At 34.0% G+C, this 17991-nt stretch overlaps 1 pseudogene; it reads left to right on the top strand.

The window, feature by feature from the left end:
* Positions 1-16086: 16086 nt before the first annotated feature.
* LOC145285141 (5S ribosomal RNA) lies at positions 16087-16203 on the top strand (annotated as a pseudogene).
* The last annotated feature ends 1788 nt before the right edge of the window (positions 16204-17991 follow it).

The following is a 17991-nucleotide window of genomic DNA, read 5'->3' as shown; positions in this document are numbered from 1 at the left end:
AATGATTATCCATATCTCTCTGTCACTCATTATTGCTATGTGATTTGGAACGAAGATAACATTGAATAAATCTCTCCTGTTTTCCACCAGTTTTGGGCGGACTTAGTCCTATTCGCAGGTTTAAAGAAGGAACCTTAATTTCAGGTGGCAAGACGGAGGGAATGACCGAAGGGTGCATTCAAGAACAAGCACCTAAAGAGGTGGGGTTAATAATTCTGAACTTCATGTATTTTTTGTAATAAGGACGGCCACCTCTGTTTTTTGTTTGCATAACGCAACATACCCACAAAAATTCGCAGCTTTTTTCTTTTCTTCAGATGTTTTCTCGCTTGTAACACTTCTATTAGCCGAAATGTGCGCATTAACTGAATCCTCCATTATGACTTTCATGTCTGACACACTCTCGGTTTAATGAGAGGGCCTCACACCTTGAGACGGTCAGGGACACGCACAAAAATAAACACAGACGTCTCGCTACTCCCTCAAGTGTGACAGCGCCCTAGGCCATTGGCAATGAACCTGGCACTATCGTTTGAGATGGAGAAAAAATAATGTATGCATCTCATTATCTCAATCTCAGTATCTAACGAGGCTTTATCTTTGGGCGTTTCACTTCCGTTTTCGTCTCCTATTTGCTCTTATTTCAACACCGTGAAAATCTTTTTTTTTTGTAATTAGATTCATATCTTTCGCTCGTCTTTAGTTTTGTTGTTTTTCCTTTCGTCTTTCATGTTTCTATTTAATCCTTGATGTTAAAAATATCGTTCCTCGGCGTTTTAATCTATTTCCTTTTTTTTTTCTATCTGCCACCTTGAAGTCTTTCTAACGCTTAACGAAATCTTGACGCAATTTCCGCTGCTTCAACATAATTTTCTTCGTCAGATGCGCCTATGCGATACTGTTTGACTATTGGTTGGTCACGCTTACGTTTACAAATAACATCTCCATCGTAAGTTGCGCACATTAAATGGACGCATCTTAAAATCATAGATTCTTGTAGAAATCGTTTCTTTTTTCAACGTTTTCTTTCGATATCGATACATGAATTATTGTAGATATTTCATATGTGAGAAATGTGGAGAGTTTTAGCACGTTATGGCGATAGAAGGGAAGTATGTCTACCTAACTGATTGTTGTTACCGTTGTGAAGTTTAACCTATGCAACTACTAAACATACCTTATATAGAATTTAACACCGTATGAAAACCATGAATTATAAATATTAGTCTTACACACACACACACACACACACACACACACACACACACACACACACACACACACACACACACATATATATATAGTAATTGGATAGTAATAAATAGTATAGTTAAAATATACAATATGTAATAATAAATAGTGTTATAATTCGTAAAATTGTAAATCTAGATAACAAAATAGGTTTAAGGCCCCTAAAAGTCATACTAAAATTGCTCGCAAGAATCAATGGCGTAGTGGATAAAGTACTTGGTTAAATTCAGTTGTAAAGTTACACACTTTTGGAGGTTGAAGGTTCAATCCTCAGTGCGAGTGACACCCAAAATACAATTTTGAATTACATAGGACTTCTATCCAATTATGACCGACAGAATGAAAGCATGCCCTCCCCATGGATTAAATAAAATTCTGTGCAGATTCCCAAATTTTATAGAAAGATTCCTGAGTTCGACAAGATACACCTGAAATAGGTTGGAAGTTACATGATTGAACTGTTGTAAAAATTACAAATTCAAAAGAATTCAAATAATATGGATATATGGTTTAGATTTAATTTATGAGCTTTAGTTGTGTTGGGGATGGGGGAGATAATAATTTAAAGAAATCATATTTTAGTATGGTAAATTTTTGACGTTTAATTTGTTTTATTAATTTCTTGTTACGGTAAACAACTTTTGGAGGTTGAAAATTCAATCAAAAATAAAATTGTGAATTACTTAGGACTTCTACCCAATCATGGCTGACTGAATCAGAGCAAGCTACAACCGTGGATTAAATAAAATGTTTCGTTCGAAATTCCGTGCAGATTCCCGAGTTTGACAGAAAGATTCCCGAGGCGACAACATACAACGTCCCAATTGTTCTGAACAGCACACTCAAGATAAGAGCACTAGTCCGAAGAATCCGAATATAACGAGCTGTTTAGTGCTGAACTTTTACATAAAGCTCATTATACGTTAATCTGAAGAAAAAAAAAGGAACGGTTATGCTTACCTGTAGATTTCGCATGGCACACAAAGCAATGGCTCAGAAACAACGTTGCCAATTCGACTTTATTATTTTGCTATTCCGTGCCTGACATGAGACAAAGACGAACAGAGGGCGAAATTCCTGATGCTGACTCCCACATGGATTCTCACCTGAACTCTGAATAATAACACTTCGTGCTAAATCTTTTTACTATGGCTGGTACTGCGGGGAACCAGAGAGTCAGGCAGCATATTTTAAGACTACCACATGGATACGTTGAGAAACGGTTGGACATTAGAGGGTGGATTAAATTATACCAACGCAAACGATGGAATCAGCGGTGCAGAGTCCATATATTTTTGCCAATTACGCAATAACAATGTTTCTACGAATGTAATAAAAATTATATACTCTGTACTAGGAGGTCATAACCTCAGACAATGCGTTATTGAATGAGAGGCAGTTTCATTGGCTGAGACGTCCTACCTCGTGAGAGGATGTTGAGGGAATCATAAGATCTTTGCAAGTCATGTACGCTCACAAAACAACATTTATGATTTCAAAGTCGTCGTCGTCGTCATCACCACCACCACCTATATAGTAATAGGATAGGTGTCATTATGTGTTATTTATTTTGTGTCTCATGCTTACATCCGAGTGATTGCGTTTAATTGACTGCCATTTCTTGTAATAAATAATTTTACCAAGAATTCTTCATAAGTTTTGGTTTCGGTTTCGATTATAGCTGATGGCAGTCTAGCAATGTATTTTTTAAAAATAAATAATTTTATCAAAAATTCTTCACAGGTTTTGGATTCAGTTTCGATTATAACTGAAGGAACTCAAGTTACACACACGCACACACACACACACACATATATGCATAAGTTTTGGTTTCGTTTTCGATTCAAGCTGATGCACTTAAGTCATATGGATATATTTCTTATTTTTTAAATCACAACTTTATAATATATAAGAATCGATAAAAAATTAACTCTAAAATAATATATACGAGCGCCTTGCTAGCTTAGATAAATACTTTTGCATTTTTAACAAAAGAGCTACAATAATATCAGGGCGTCCCCATTTACGTTGAATATCCACAGAATGTTAACATCAATATATTACATATGAAAAAGCCCGCTGTGGAATTTCCACAGGGCCCTCTAGTTTCAATAAATATAAATAAATAAATTATACGCATTGATGTAGAAAGCAGTGCAGATTTTCTCGGAATTCTTCTAGCTAAATGCTAATAGCACATACCTTGAGGGTTAAAATTCTGAAACTTCAACATCCAAAAACTTAAAGCCAGTTTTAAGGTAAGAGAACGCCTAATCCATAATATTTCGAAAGTTGTAGACTCTTTGTTTATCCATCATCCAATATAGTTGACAAACTACGTAAAATATTGGAAGAAAATATCAAACAAGAAATTTCAGAATTTGCGGCGATTATAAAATTGACTTTATATCATGTTCGGATTCATATCTTATTTGAAACAGTGAAAAAAAAAAACACATTACATTCATTAAGTGGAATGAAATGTTTTTAAAAAGTGGTCTGAAAAATGCGTACAATCAAATAAATGTCAAATTTCAGAAATTGCAACAACCACAAGGTTCTGTCTACAGCCAGGTCTATTTTGCAAAACGGTTCAAGCATTTTCGAACTTCTGAGAAAAGAACACGAAAGTTATTCATGACCTCCGTTTAATATTTAGAAACAATGGACACCCACTATAAGGGTGGCTCCGCATGTAATTGCAAACCAATTGTAGCGCAACCTTTTACTGCTCTTGTCTTGGTTTCGGTGATAAGGAGAAGTCTAGGAAGACTGGAAGAACTGCCGAGATACCTGGAGAGCACATACGGCACCTGGTATCCCCAAACAAGCACCCATTTAGTTCTCAGACGTTTCAAAGCCACTTAACTTCGGTGATCTAACAGGAACTGGTGTGTTAATGTGATTATACGATACTTTTAATCGATTACACACCTGGAATATTAAACTAATAAAAAAAAAAAAAAAAAAACACAGCAAAAAAACAAAACAAAACAGAAAACAAAACAAAAGCAAAAAAACAACAAAATAACAAACAAAAACAAAAACAAGCAAAACTTGTGAATATTTTGACCTAAATAAGGGAAAGTGAGATCCTTCTACCGCTCCAGTAGATATCTCACTGCTGATGCAATTCTCTATCTATATAAAAGCCAACAACGTCCAAGGATGGAGTACTGTTGCCACATCTGGGCAGAAGCTGCTAAAAGCTGCTTATTCTGCCTTGACAGAGTCCAAAAAGACTTCGTAGCCGAGTGGGGGGGATTCCCCTTTCGCTTTCCTGCAACCTCTTTCCCTTAGAAGGGACGTTGCGATCCTGTCTTTAATTTATCGTTATTTCCATGGGAAGTGCTCGTCCGAGCTCTAATCTCTGGTTCACCCCCCCCCCTCGCCAATCTTTCACGAAAAACACCCGTCTAGCTGAAAACACTGTTAATGATTTTCCCCACTCTTTAACTGTGCCTAAATCAAAACGTAGATTACATGAACAACGCTTCTTTCTCAGAACTGCACGCCTGTGGAACTCTTTTCCGTTTGCCTGCTTCCCAGCTGACTACACCTTAGTTGGCTTTCAAGTCCAACATAAACAAATTCTTGATGAACCGCCCCCTTAAGTAATCAAATTTACCAAATTTCCATTACTATCGAGTACTACGATATTATCCCACTGATTACTGTACACTCAATATCCCGTATCCTTGAGTAGCCTCTGGGCCCTGAAAAGTTGTGACTCCTATGTAAAAAAACATATTAGTAATGATTCTCTATCCGAAATGTGATTCCGGAACAAAATTCAGTTATGCTATATATTGGTTGAAAACTAAGTTCTTGCAGTTTTTTTTTAAATATATTGTATTTTGAAAATATATTTGTTATTTTTTTCGTTTTTTTAATATATTGTATTTTGAAAATAGATTTGTTATATTTTTTGTTGTTTTTAATATATTGTATTTTGAAAATATATTTGTATATTTTTCATAGATTGTATTTTGATTATATATTTGTTATATTTTATTTTTTTTTAATATATTTTATTTTGAAAATATATTTGTTATATATTATTTGTGTTTTTATATATTGTATTTTGAAAATATATTTGTTATATATTTTACTTGTTTTTTCTTAATATATTGTATTTTGAAAATATATTTGTTATATCTTATTTTTTAATATATTGTATTTTGAAAATATATTTGTTATATTTTATTTGTTTTTTGTAATATATTGTATTTGAAAATATGTTTGTTATTTTTTTTTAATATATTGTATTTTGAAAGTATATTTGTTATATTTTATTTGTTTTGTAATATATTGTATTTTGAAAATATATTTGTTATATTTTATTTGTTTTTTGTGATATATTGTATTTGAAAATACGTTTGTTATATTTTTTTTAATATATTGTATTTGAAAATATGTTTGTTATATTTTATTTTTTAATATATTGTATTTTGAAAATATATTTGTTATATTTTATTTTTTTAATATATTGTATTTTGAAAATATTTTTGTTATATTTTATTTGTTTTTTTAATATATTGTATTTTGAAAATATATTTGTTATATTTTATTTGTTTTTTTAATATATTGTATTTTGAAAATATATTTGTTATATTGTATTTGTTTTTAATATATTGTATTTTGAAAATATATTTGTTATATTTTATTTGTTTTTTAATATATTGTATTTTGAAAATATATTTGTTATATATTTTTTTTAATATATTGTATTTTGAAAATATTTTTGTTATATTTTATTTGTTTATTTTTTTGGTCTTAGTTCAATATATTTATTTTCAGATCATCAAAATAAAATGTCAAGTTTAAAAAAGTGCCCTTTCGACACCTACTTCTCTTTGCATTTCATCGACTTCTTACTGCTGCATAAAATGTAAATTACAAAACGTCAAGAATTTATTGCCAACCTAATACCTTTCAATGTCATTGACACTGGCTTAACCGAGCTATTCTTATACAGAAAAGGAAGATCTGGCAGTCATACGGAGTGAGTCGAGAGCAAGACAATTTTTATAAGGAAATAAATTCTTGCTGATATACGATCTTAACACGATTATAGAATTTATTTAACACTAAATAGAATTTATTTTCAATCTTAAGGAAGAATTGCCAAATTTTATATCATCTCGAATATTAAGATGCACTAAACAAACGTATGTCTTTGATTTTAATGGACTATAAAACTTATTCTTTGGTTTTGATATTTAAAAAGAAAATATAGTGCCACGGGTAGACGCCTTATCAAGGCTTCAGTTCATAGGCATTTCACGATCCAATCTCAAACCGAGTCTTGTCTGAAGAAGCCATAAATCCGCACGGAGTGTGAAACCCATAACATTCTGGGAGACTCAATGCGGCTCTCTTGGCTAAAATGATAATTCGCATTTATCATCTAGAAATAAGAAGTATAAAAAACCAGCCATCAAGTATAGCGCGCTGCTACGTGAAAAGGTGCTTATAGCATGACAACGTTCAATATGCATGGTCTCTAAATCATAGGCATTAAACACCAATGAGCAAGATTTCTCAAATTCCAAGTAAATGTAAAATTAAAATATTTTCCAAATTGCATAGAATTTGAACAGTAACAATGAAACATCAATTCTCAAAATTGTTATTTTCGCTGGAGTATTTTAAATGGCTGCTAGAGGGCTATAAATAGGTATTAACTACCCCTTCCTAAACTGAAACTAAATATTTAATATTTATTTTTTTTATTTTGAGGACTGTTATCCTCATCTTCATAGTTGTTGGTTCACGACGTTTCGGCCAACTACTCCATTGCCCTTCGTGGCGCAGCGGGTAAAGGTGTCGAATTTCTATGGTTTCAAGTGATTATTGTCTGAAGTTAGCGGTTTCAATTCTACCCAAAGCCGGCTAGAGGATTAGTTGACCAAAACGTGAGACGTTAACAACTATGGAAGGCAGTAGTTACTTAGGATACAGTTAAGAGACTCAGCATTCCTGTCCTGTCGCAGTTAACCAACTGAAGAAGGCCAGAGCAAAAGTTGACCCGAACGTCATGAAACAATAAAAACTATAAAGATGAGGATAACAGTCCGCTAACAAATAAATAAATATACAAAATACTCGACGCAAACGATTCCAATAATAAAACAAATATTAAATGTTTACATGAAATTTCAATCATGACTTATTAAAGATAAATCTTTTCCAGTTGATAAAACTTAGAAATGTTCCATGTTTATGAAACCACTCCACGAAAGAAATACCTTCTATACAGATTTTGTTTCGAAATTTTTTTTGTTACTTTTCAATTTTTCCAATTTGCTGACGTTTGACCTCTTGGGTTTCATCCTAATACGGCATATCTAGATTGGATGCAGATTCTGTTATCGTTTAGTGATATGCTTTCCGGGAAGCTGCACCTGAAATAGGTCGGAAGTAACAGCGACCGAAACGAGAATAATGTCCAAGATAATCCGAATAATACGTTCATCAAATCCGTTGCCAAGGTCGCTGGAAAAATGATGAGACTCTTCTATCGATCCAGTATATATCTACCTGTTGCTGCAATTCTCTATCTATATAAGAGCCAGGTACGTCCAAGGAAGGAGTATTGATTTCACATCTGGGCAGGAGCTGCTAGGATGATCTTATCCTGCCTTGACAGAGTTCAAAATAGATTTCGTAGCCTAGTGGGGGGGTGCCCTTTTCTCTTCCCTGCAACCTCTTTCTCACAGAAGAGATTCTGCGAGCATGTCTGTATTTTATCGTTATTTTCATGGCAAGTGTTTGTCTGAGCTCCAATCTATACCCCCCTCTCGTCAAACATTCACGAGAAACACTCGTTTGACTGTAAACACTGTCAATAAATTCCCCCACTTTTATCTATGCCTAAACCTAAACATAGATTCCATGAACAAAACTTCTCTCTTAGAACTGCACGCCTGTGGAACTCTGTTCCGTTTTCCTGCTTTCCAACTGACTACAAGTCTTCAAGTCCAACATAAACAAGTTCTTGATGAGCCGTTCCACTTAAGTAATCCAATTTACCTAATTTACGCTTCTAACGATTGTCCTTTTGACCACTGTACACTCTTTAACCCTTATCCTTGAGTGGCCTCTGGACCTTGATAAATGGTGATTCCTTTGTAAAATAGATATAGTAGTTTAGTTTTCATGTATGTAAGCAAAACTACGCCACTGTTTTGAAAGTTGTAACTTTATTCTCTCACCTTTCGAAGTTTTGAAAATAATTTTAAACTAGAAATCCTTTGATTGTCTTTTCTTATTATTAATTTTTCATTTATTTTCCCCCAACATTATTCTTTCCTTCTTTTTCCCCCACTTTCTCTTTCTTTATCTAATTGTCTATATTTTTTCTATCACTCTATAGTTTACGCCTCTTCTTCTTTCTGTCATTCGTTGTTGACCAACGTATTTATAATTCGTCGTATAATTTTAACTGACGTGAACGTCTTTTACGAATGGGTAGCCACTTATTAAAGCCAATAGCCATTTACGGAAAAGACCTAATGGGATGGAACAACTGTCAGCCATAACATGCAGAACACTATGCGAGTACTAAAATTAACCAATTAAATGAGCTAAGTTTAATTATTCATGAGGCAGTTTATGATTAGTATTTGTTTACATTGGATTTCTGAGATGACTATGCTGTAGTCTGCAAGTAAGCAGTCTCGAGATAATGTGTTCCACATGCGGCAATCACTTAAAAATTCACCTGACGCTACGCATTGAAGAAAGAAGGGACAATCTTTTTTTCATTTTGGACGAGTTCTTGCTGTGTCTGTCTTACAAGGGGGAATAAGAGATTGTAGCTCAGTCGAACACCTCTCAGGAAAATAACGATAGAGCAGAGAGAGACTAGCCACGTCTTTCCTATGAAAAGTGTGAGCAATAGAAGAGATCATCTACACTAAATTTTGAGTGAATTTTTGAACTCTAAGCAATGAACTACTCTGAACGACACCCATCTTAATGTGGCAACAGCATGCCATCTATGGACGTGTTTGATTCTTATATATGTAGGATATTGGTTCAGGAGTCAGGTACTTTCTGGAGCAGTAGAATGATGCAAAATTTTTCCAGCGACCATAGCAACAGACTTGATGTATTATTTCCGAATTTTTTCCCGTATTTTTTTGTTTTTGTAATCGTACGTTAAACTAGCATCAAAGTTGAATAAAATGAAATACGTATTAGATACGTTTTAAGCCAAAATATCGCATCATTACAAAATAAACAGATATTTATTTTGTTTGAAATTTATATTGAAATTTATAAATATATTTTGAAGATACACTTAATCATCAGTGTGTCTTTCTTTCTTTTTTTCTTATATCTGTTTATTTTGTAATAATGCATTGTTTTGGCTTCAAACGTATCTAATACGTATTTATTTTATTCAAACGTAACCAGCGCTTCTATCCAGGAACACAAACCTTTACGTAAAATTGATGTTTTTTCTTGTTTTTTCGTTGCACCTTCTTTCTTTTTACTTCTTCTCCCCTTCAACTGCCATTCTATATTGCTCCTTCTTCGTTACCTCTTTCTGTTCTCCTTTCAACTCCAAATTTACGTTCACCCTCCTCCGCATGAGTTCAGCACCATGCAAAACTGCTAAATAGACATACACAGAAACTTTTGGACAAATATGGTAAAATAGTCCCCAAAATAAAGTGGTTATATTCGCCTTAAAAGAGCCCTAGGGACACACCCAACAGTTATCCGCGAAGTATAGACAAACAAAATTATATAGAAATCAATTAGTTACAACTTTTCAGAAAGTTTTCTAAAAATCCAATTTTTCACTTAATAAGCACAAAAGTTTCAATTTTAACCATTTTAACCTGAAAGACACCACTAGGAGGGAAACTGAAGTTTTCACGGAAAATCCGTTCTTTTACTTTTTTTTACTAATATCATGTTAAATGTTTGTGTAAAATTTCAAAAAAAAAATTCGAAGGCATAGTTATTGGGAAAAGTGCGGACAGACGAACGGACGAACGGTAGATCGGACAAGGGTGAATTTTCAAGTCGATCCTCCTTTTGTCGGGCTAAAAATAAATCAAAATACACCTCATAAACTCACCACATATTTTAAATTCTAACGTCTATGTTAAACTCGAATAATATAATAATAATAAAAATAATAATAATAATAAAATAATAATAATAATAAATAATAATAAAATAATAATAATAATAAATAATAATAAAATAATAATAATAAAAATAAAATAATAATAATAAAGTAATAATAATAATAATAATAAAATAATAATAATAATAATAAACATAATAAAAATAATAAAAAATAATAATAAAAATAATAATAAAAATCAAAATAATAATAATAATAATAATAAAAATAATAAAAATAATAATAAAATAATAATAATAATAATATTAATAAAAATAAAATAATAATAATAAAAATAATAGTAATAATAATAATAAATAATTATAATAATAATAAAAATAATAATCATAAAAATAAAAATAAAATAATACTTATAATATTAATAATAAAAATAATAAAAATAAAATAATAGCAATAATAATAATAAAATAATAATAAAATAATAATAAAAATAATAATAATAATAATAATAATGATAGTAATAATAATAATAAAAATAATAATAATAAAAATAATAATAATAATAATAATAACAATGAAAATAATAATAATAATAATTAGAATAATAATAATAATAGTAATAAAAATAATAATAAAAAAATAATAATAATAATTATATTATTTTTTTTATTATACAAAATTTCCAGTCACGGTTAAGGTATATGGTGTGGTTTCAATTTAGGGCCACATCATGCCACCTCACATCTTCGAAGTCGACTTGAAAGTTAACACCAAAATGTATCTGAATGTGCTGACGAGTCTGGTGAGGCCCTGGTGCAACTACGTTGCCGCTGGCAGACCTGGCTTGGCTTCAGAAGGAGTGCTACAACTTCGTACCCTTCTCTCACTGGCCCTCTTCCTCCGCCGACCTGAACCCGACACATTTAACGTTCCATACTGTACATTACTTCTTTCATTCTTTCGTTACATTCACTTTTTCTTTTTCTCCGTCTTTTCTTCGGATACGGTGATAATGCATAATTTTTTCTTTCATTCAGTAAATCTGGCGCTACCAAATCAGGTTGACTGAGGATACCGACTTCCTGACCTACATTGCACGAAATATTGAAGTTATTGTTTTTTTTCTTTTTCCTTTGTTAAACTCAATCATGTTCTGCAAAGTCAAACACAAAGACAACAAATTCCCCTTTACAAAGCAACTAAATTAAGCGTCATGGGCAAATATTTGAAGATATAAAGACTATGAAACATAAAACCTTCTTAAAAACTTACTGAATCTGGCATTAAATATTTCGAAAAGGGGTTCATATGTCGTAAAACAAAACAACTAAACCAAATGCTATGAATAAATATTTGAAGATATAAAGATGCTGAGGCATAGACATTTTTTTTTATCCCAAAATTACTGTATTGGACACTTTGAAAAGGGTTGATATGCCGTAACTCGAAACAACCAAACTGTTGTAGCGATCGAAAAGGGTCATAAAAAAGACGCGAACAACAGTTTAACGTAGAAAAAAAAAATTTTTTATAAGAAAGTGAATACAAAAAAAAGGTTGCCGGTATTTACCGACTATTGAGTCAGACAGGCCGTAATCTCGCGTTAGGTCGCGATATTTCCTCCACGACACTATGAATTCTCGTGGTCTATATAATGGTTAGAGTATTCCATTATGAGTATCCATGACACAAACCAAACCACATCATTAATTCAATCTTGTTTTCTCTTGTTTTTTATTTTTATTTTTATTTTTTTACTTATGTTCACCTCAAACAAGGCACTTGAACGTAAGGAGTTACTATTTGGGATCATACACAGGAAAGATTAACAAGATATTGATTTACATTACATTTAAACTTCTGCATATCAGTAAAGTTGGGGAAGCAGGTAGCAGGAAGGGAATTCCAAAATCTGACCGTCCGAGGGAAGAAACTATAAGAGGAGAAAAGTTTCTGGCATTTACGGAACTCAACAATGAAGAGGTGTGATTTTGTTGCTAAGCTGGTTTGTAGGGATATGTACGTCGGGGGGGTACAATTTTTATTCTTCACTTATTCCTTTACGTTCTTTTCTTTTTCTCTCTTTCTTATAATTTTCTTTCTTTTGCCTTCCTTTTCTTTCTTTTTTTCTTTGAACTATTTATTTGCTTTTCATCTTTTTCATTTCATCATGCTTTCTTTCGTATTTTCTTTCTTGCTCCATCTTCATTATCTGTCTGTGTTCCCTTCTGTTTTCTTTTATCCGATTGTACAATATAATATTTTCCGGTCACTGATGTTTTTTTTTTTTTTTTCGAAATAAAATTCGTTCGCACCTGTTTGCAACGTGTGTTCATGTCTGGTGGTCATATAAACTTTCACCTACTTCTGTTAACCACCCTTTTCACAACAACAGGTGATTAAAAAGAAAAAAAAAAGAAAAAAACAACAACAACAAACAACCCCAAAAAAAACAAACTACCTCTTATTTCGGTCGTGTGGTTTTTGCCCTTCCCACAAAGACTTTCATCTCATTTACAATCTCACTAACTTCAAAAGGTTCTTATCATGAACATTAGAGGGTGGAACGATAAATTTGTCGCCCTAAAGAAAACAGCACTACAGCTTTATTTTAAAACTTTAATTGAAAAAAAAATCACATCAGGCAACTTGATTATCTAGTACAGCTGACATCTATTTAATGTAGTCGCATTCAGCCTCAATAACCGTCTCTATATTGGTTCGGAACTGGGAGCATGCCTTTTCCACAAGTGCCGGCGAGTGATCAATCAATACTCGGCAGATCGTAGTGATCAGACTGGCTTTAGTGTTGTTGGAGGTCACGTTGGTGATGTTCTCGACGTATGATGAAACGAAAGAATCCAGTGGGTTAAGATCGGGGAAGAAGCGGGCTTGTGAGAAAAGGGTACAAAGTCGTAGTACTCCTTCTGAAACCAAGCCTGAGTCTTTTTGGACTTGTGGCCTGACGCCGAGTCGTGCTGCCACACACAGGGTCTGCCAACGGCCATCTGATTGCACCAGAGGATCACCGCAATTCAGCACATCCAGGTACAATTTGGTGTTGACGTTTAAGCTGCCTTCGAAAATGTGAGGTGGCATGCAATAACCGTGGCTGGAAACTTTGTTTTCATCACCCTGGGAACATCTCTGTTATCCGTAGCAATCCAGCGATACATTGTGAGGGTACTGGCAATGGTCCTGTTGTCACAAATTGGATCTATATAGAGCATACGTTGTACAGCGCCGCATCTCCGATCTCGCTCGTTGAACATTGTTTCACTTTCAGACATGATAGAAGGCTCCTATCGCTCTTGGGACTTGTACACAACTGGCTTACTAGTAGATGGCCTGCAACAACAACAACAACAACAACAAAAGAAGATTGGTTTTCATCAAACGGAAATAGAATCATGTCGTCTTTTCTAGATGGACAATTTTATCGTTTCACTCTGTATAATCAAGATTAATTAGAATCCAAATATAAAACCATTACTGTTATTACTGCTACTAATAATACTTGCATAATAATTCTATTTGTAGACGTATAACAATAATAAATAATAACATAACTTCTTTTAATTTATTAGTTATTATTGTTATACAGTTCTAGGATCTAGAGCCATTGTGCAAGGCTAATTGTATTAATTCTGTTTTTATCTAATTTTCAGAAGTTCATTTCCATATTATATATAATGGATTTATATACATAATAATAGAATACACTGGATCATCTGTCATAGAACGATTAAATGAATTCCTTGGATATAACATTCTTTATTTTTACTGGGAAGGTCTAAAGACCACTCGAGGATAAGGGTTAATGAGTGTCAGGTTACCGTAATAATTGGTAATGGTGAAACTTTAGTAGGATTTAATTATATAAGGACACAGCTCAACAAGTACTTGTTTGCATTAGACTTGAAAACGACCATATGATAATCAGCTGGAAAGCAGTTCCGCGGTATCGTGTCCCAAAGACGGTTTTTTTTTTCTAGGGAAGAAATTTTGCTCGTGGGATTTTCGTTAAGTTAGAGCAAATTTAGTGAATGAAGAAAATTTGTGGACAGTTGTTGTGGCTGGACGAGGTTTGTTGCGAATGTTTTATCATAGATGTACCCAGCAGAGCGCATGCCATGAAAATAACCATAGAGTGTAGATAGACTTGCAGCATCTCTTCTGTGAGAAAGAGACAGTATGTAGGAGAAAGCGGCCTCACCTAATAGATTTTGGAACCGGTTTTGTGCCTTGTCAATGAAAGAAACGATACTTAACAAATCCTCTCTAGGTGTGGTACCACTAATCCATCTTAGGACATCTTTCGGTCTTCTTTTTTTTTACATAGACATAACCACTTATCAAGGCCAGAGACCACTCGAGGATAAGGGTTAAGAGTGTACAATAGTCAATTGGACAATATAGTGACCGCTAGTAATGGAAATTCGGTAAATTTGTTAACTTAAGTGAAACGGCTCATCAAGAACTTGTTTACGTTGGACTTGAAGACAACCATATTGTAGTCAGCTGAAAAGCACGAAAACGGAAGACAATTCGGCAGGCGTGCAGTTCTAAGAAAGAAGCTGTATTTATGGAATCTACGTTTAAGTTTAGGCACATATAAAGAGTGAGGGGAATTATTGGTAGTGTTTTCAGCTAGACGAGTGTTTCTTGTGAAAGTTAGGCGAGGGGGGACCATATACAGGTAAAGAAATACCCCAGGAGTGAGATATCTTCTGAAGCCGTAGGATTATCCAATAATTTTTCCAGCGACCTTAGCAACAGCTTTAATATATAGCTCTTCATTTAAGGTCATGAATGAACATCATAGTTAACTTTTGTTCCATTGTACCACGCACTGAAGGTCGGAAAAGAGAGAATCCGAAAGATCTTGGTCGTGGCCGGCCTTTGAAGTGTTGTCATAGATGATAGCGCTAGTGAATAAATATCAAAGAATCAACATGTTTTGAGAGATCGTTGATGAAGATCAAGGAGAGATCAGAATATATAATCGGAGCACGCCAGGGTTAAATTTCTGCCCATCAATGACTACTTTCATAAATAAGAGAAAACGGATTTGATAGTTGAGAGGCCATTTCCAGATATTCCGTAGCTGAAAATCTAGTGAAGTAAACCTTTATGCCAAAGCCTATCAAATGCATTTGATATGTCAAGAGCTATTGCTCTAGAAATAAATCCCACATTAACAGATTCACTGATCCTTTGTGGTATTACAGTCAGTGCATCAGCTGTAGATCTCGCAGGACGGAAACCGTATTGCTTGTCACTAAGTTAATTTTGGTGATGTGATTGACAACTTCTCCATTCACCAAGGATTCGAGTAAATTACCCATGACGCACAGCAGACCATTTGATCTGTAGTGAGATGCAGAAGACGATATCCAGTATTTTTTAGTACTGAACAGACTGTCAAAGTTTTCAAATGTATTGACATTTTAGTCCGGTTCTTTTTGTCTTTTCTCATATATGTAGGGTGTTCCACAAGTCGTGAAGATATCTGGACATTATTAAGGATATATAAAAGCATGCCGATATATATATATATATATATATATATATAGGAATAAATTATAAGATGGTCAACAACATGAACTTTCGAATATAGACTTTTATCATTCAATCACTATGTTGTTCTGTAATTGCATTAAGCTTCTTAAAAAAGGATTTGTATATATTATAAGAAAATAAAATATATTTCCACAGTCATATATATACACGGCATAATCGCGTTGACACACCGGTTCTCGTCAGATCACCGAAGTTAAGCAACGTTGAGCCTGGTTAGTGCCAGATGGGTAACCATTTGGGAATACTTGGCGCTGTATGTGCTCTCCGTTTATTTCGGCATTTGTTTCCAGTCGTCCTGTACATATGGGTAGTTAACAATGCCGATTCAGGAGAGGTGTGATTGGAGATTGCGCACCTCCTGCCACAAAAATTTCACGCACAGGCACCCTTTCGTGGGTATCCATAGTCTGCCAAAGACTGAAGGAGCCTGTATATATATATATATATATATATATATATATATATATATATATATATATATATATATATATAATCATTAATATTAAAGTTGAACTTGATAAATTAAGCTTTAAAATCATGTAATTGTCATTTCAGATATGTAGTTCAACAGATATAAAGTCTTGAAATTCGTCCAAGACTTCTGGAACACCTTCTATTTTAACTAAAGTATACGATGAAATGTTCTTTGGTTTTGGAATCGAAGTGTGTTTGAAAAAGCATTCTATTTGAAATGTTATAATCAATGTTAGTCTGTAATTAAGTTACCATTACTCCGGCTATAGACATAAACAGTAATACGAGACAGAAGAGAAAGGAAGAAGAAAGAGCACGTGCGAGAGTGTGAGGAAAGTAAGCGATTAATATTTGAAATTTTATTAAGTTTTTATATTTAATTGGCTTTTCAAACTCAATTTTCCTTGATTAAAACCGTCAGAGCTTATCCCAGTAACCTAATCAGAAACATCTTTTCAGTAGATACACACGCGCGTGTGCGTTTCGATGTTAGCAAATAACAACACAAAGACTGTAAAATCAACCGTTGAAAAGTTGATGTTACAGTCCTGTAGATCTTTTTTTTATTAACATGAAAGTGCAGGTAATCCCTGTTAGGTTGTTTTAATGTTTAGCTTATTTCATCATGAAGGTCTACTTTTAAACGTTTACAAAATATTAATACTTTAAACTTATTTTATACTAGCAAAGATACCCGCATTTTGTGTGGGATTTTGTTTTACGCTCCGATACCCGCTTCGCTGGCTCCGATACCCGCTTCGCTTGCAGTAGGTGGATGTTGTAAGAGAAGCACCAAATACGAGGGGCGTGCAATAAGTAATGCTCCTGACCCACTTCCAGTTGTCTGATCTACCTGAAATTTTGCATGTGCAATGATTTATATCTTTAGGGGTTATGTGGCAAATTACAGCTCTGAACTAATTGTGGTTTCTGTTTTACAGGTGTTTTAACTGAGCCTATTGAATGTCGAGCAGTGATCCGGTTTTTGTATTTGAAAGGATGCACACCACAGGTGAATTTTGAAATGAAAGAAACCTATGGTGATAATACCCTATCATATGACTTTGTAAAACGCTGGCATCGTGAATTCAAACATGGCCGGAAGACTGTGGAAACAGCTCCCGGACCTTGTCGCCTCCCTTCCGCCATTGATGAGTCATCTCTCCGTCAAGTTGAGGCTGCCATTTTGGAAGATCGGCACATTACTATTCGCCAAATAGCCCAAGATGTCCAGATTAGTACAGGGTCTGTGGAAACTATCATTCATGACCATTTGCATGTGCATAAGGTGTCTGCCAGATGGATTCCCAGGTTGCTCACATCATTCCAGAAGCGAGAACGCGTCGAGTGCTCGAGGATGAATTTGGAGATGTGCCAAAAAGATGAGTCAAAGTTTTTAAAAGACTGATTATACAGGATGAAACCTGGGTCCATCACTATGATCCAGAGACTAAAGCCCAGTCAATGCAGTGGAAGCACTTGGACTCAGCACCTCCAAAGAAGGCAAGGGTGCAGCCCTCCGCTGGCAATGTCATGCTCGCAATCTTCTGGGACTAGGAAGGAGTAGTGATGAC

The sequence above is a fragment of the Euprymna scolopes genome, chromosome 1 (genome assembly GCF_053919585.1).
Source record: "Euprymna scolopes isolate OS-2025 chromosome 1, ASM5391958v1, whole genome shotgun sequence".
Taxonomy (NCBI): domain Eukaryota; kingdom Metazoa; phylum Mollusca; class Cephalopoda; order Sepiida; family Sepiolidae; genus Euprymna; species Euprymna scolopes.
Note: the sequence above shows the minus strand (reverse complement) of the source record. Positions and strands in the feature narration are given on the sequence as shown.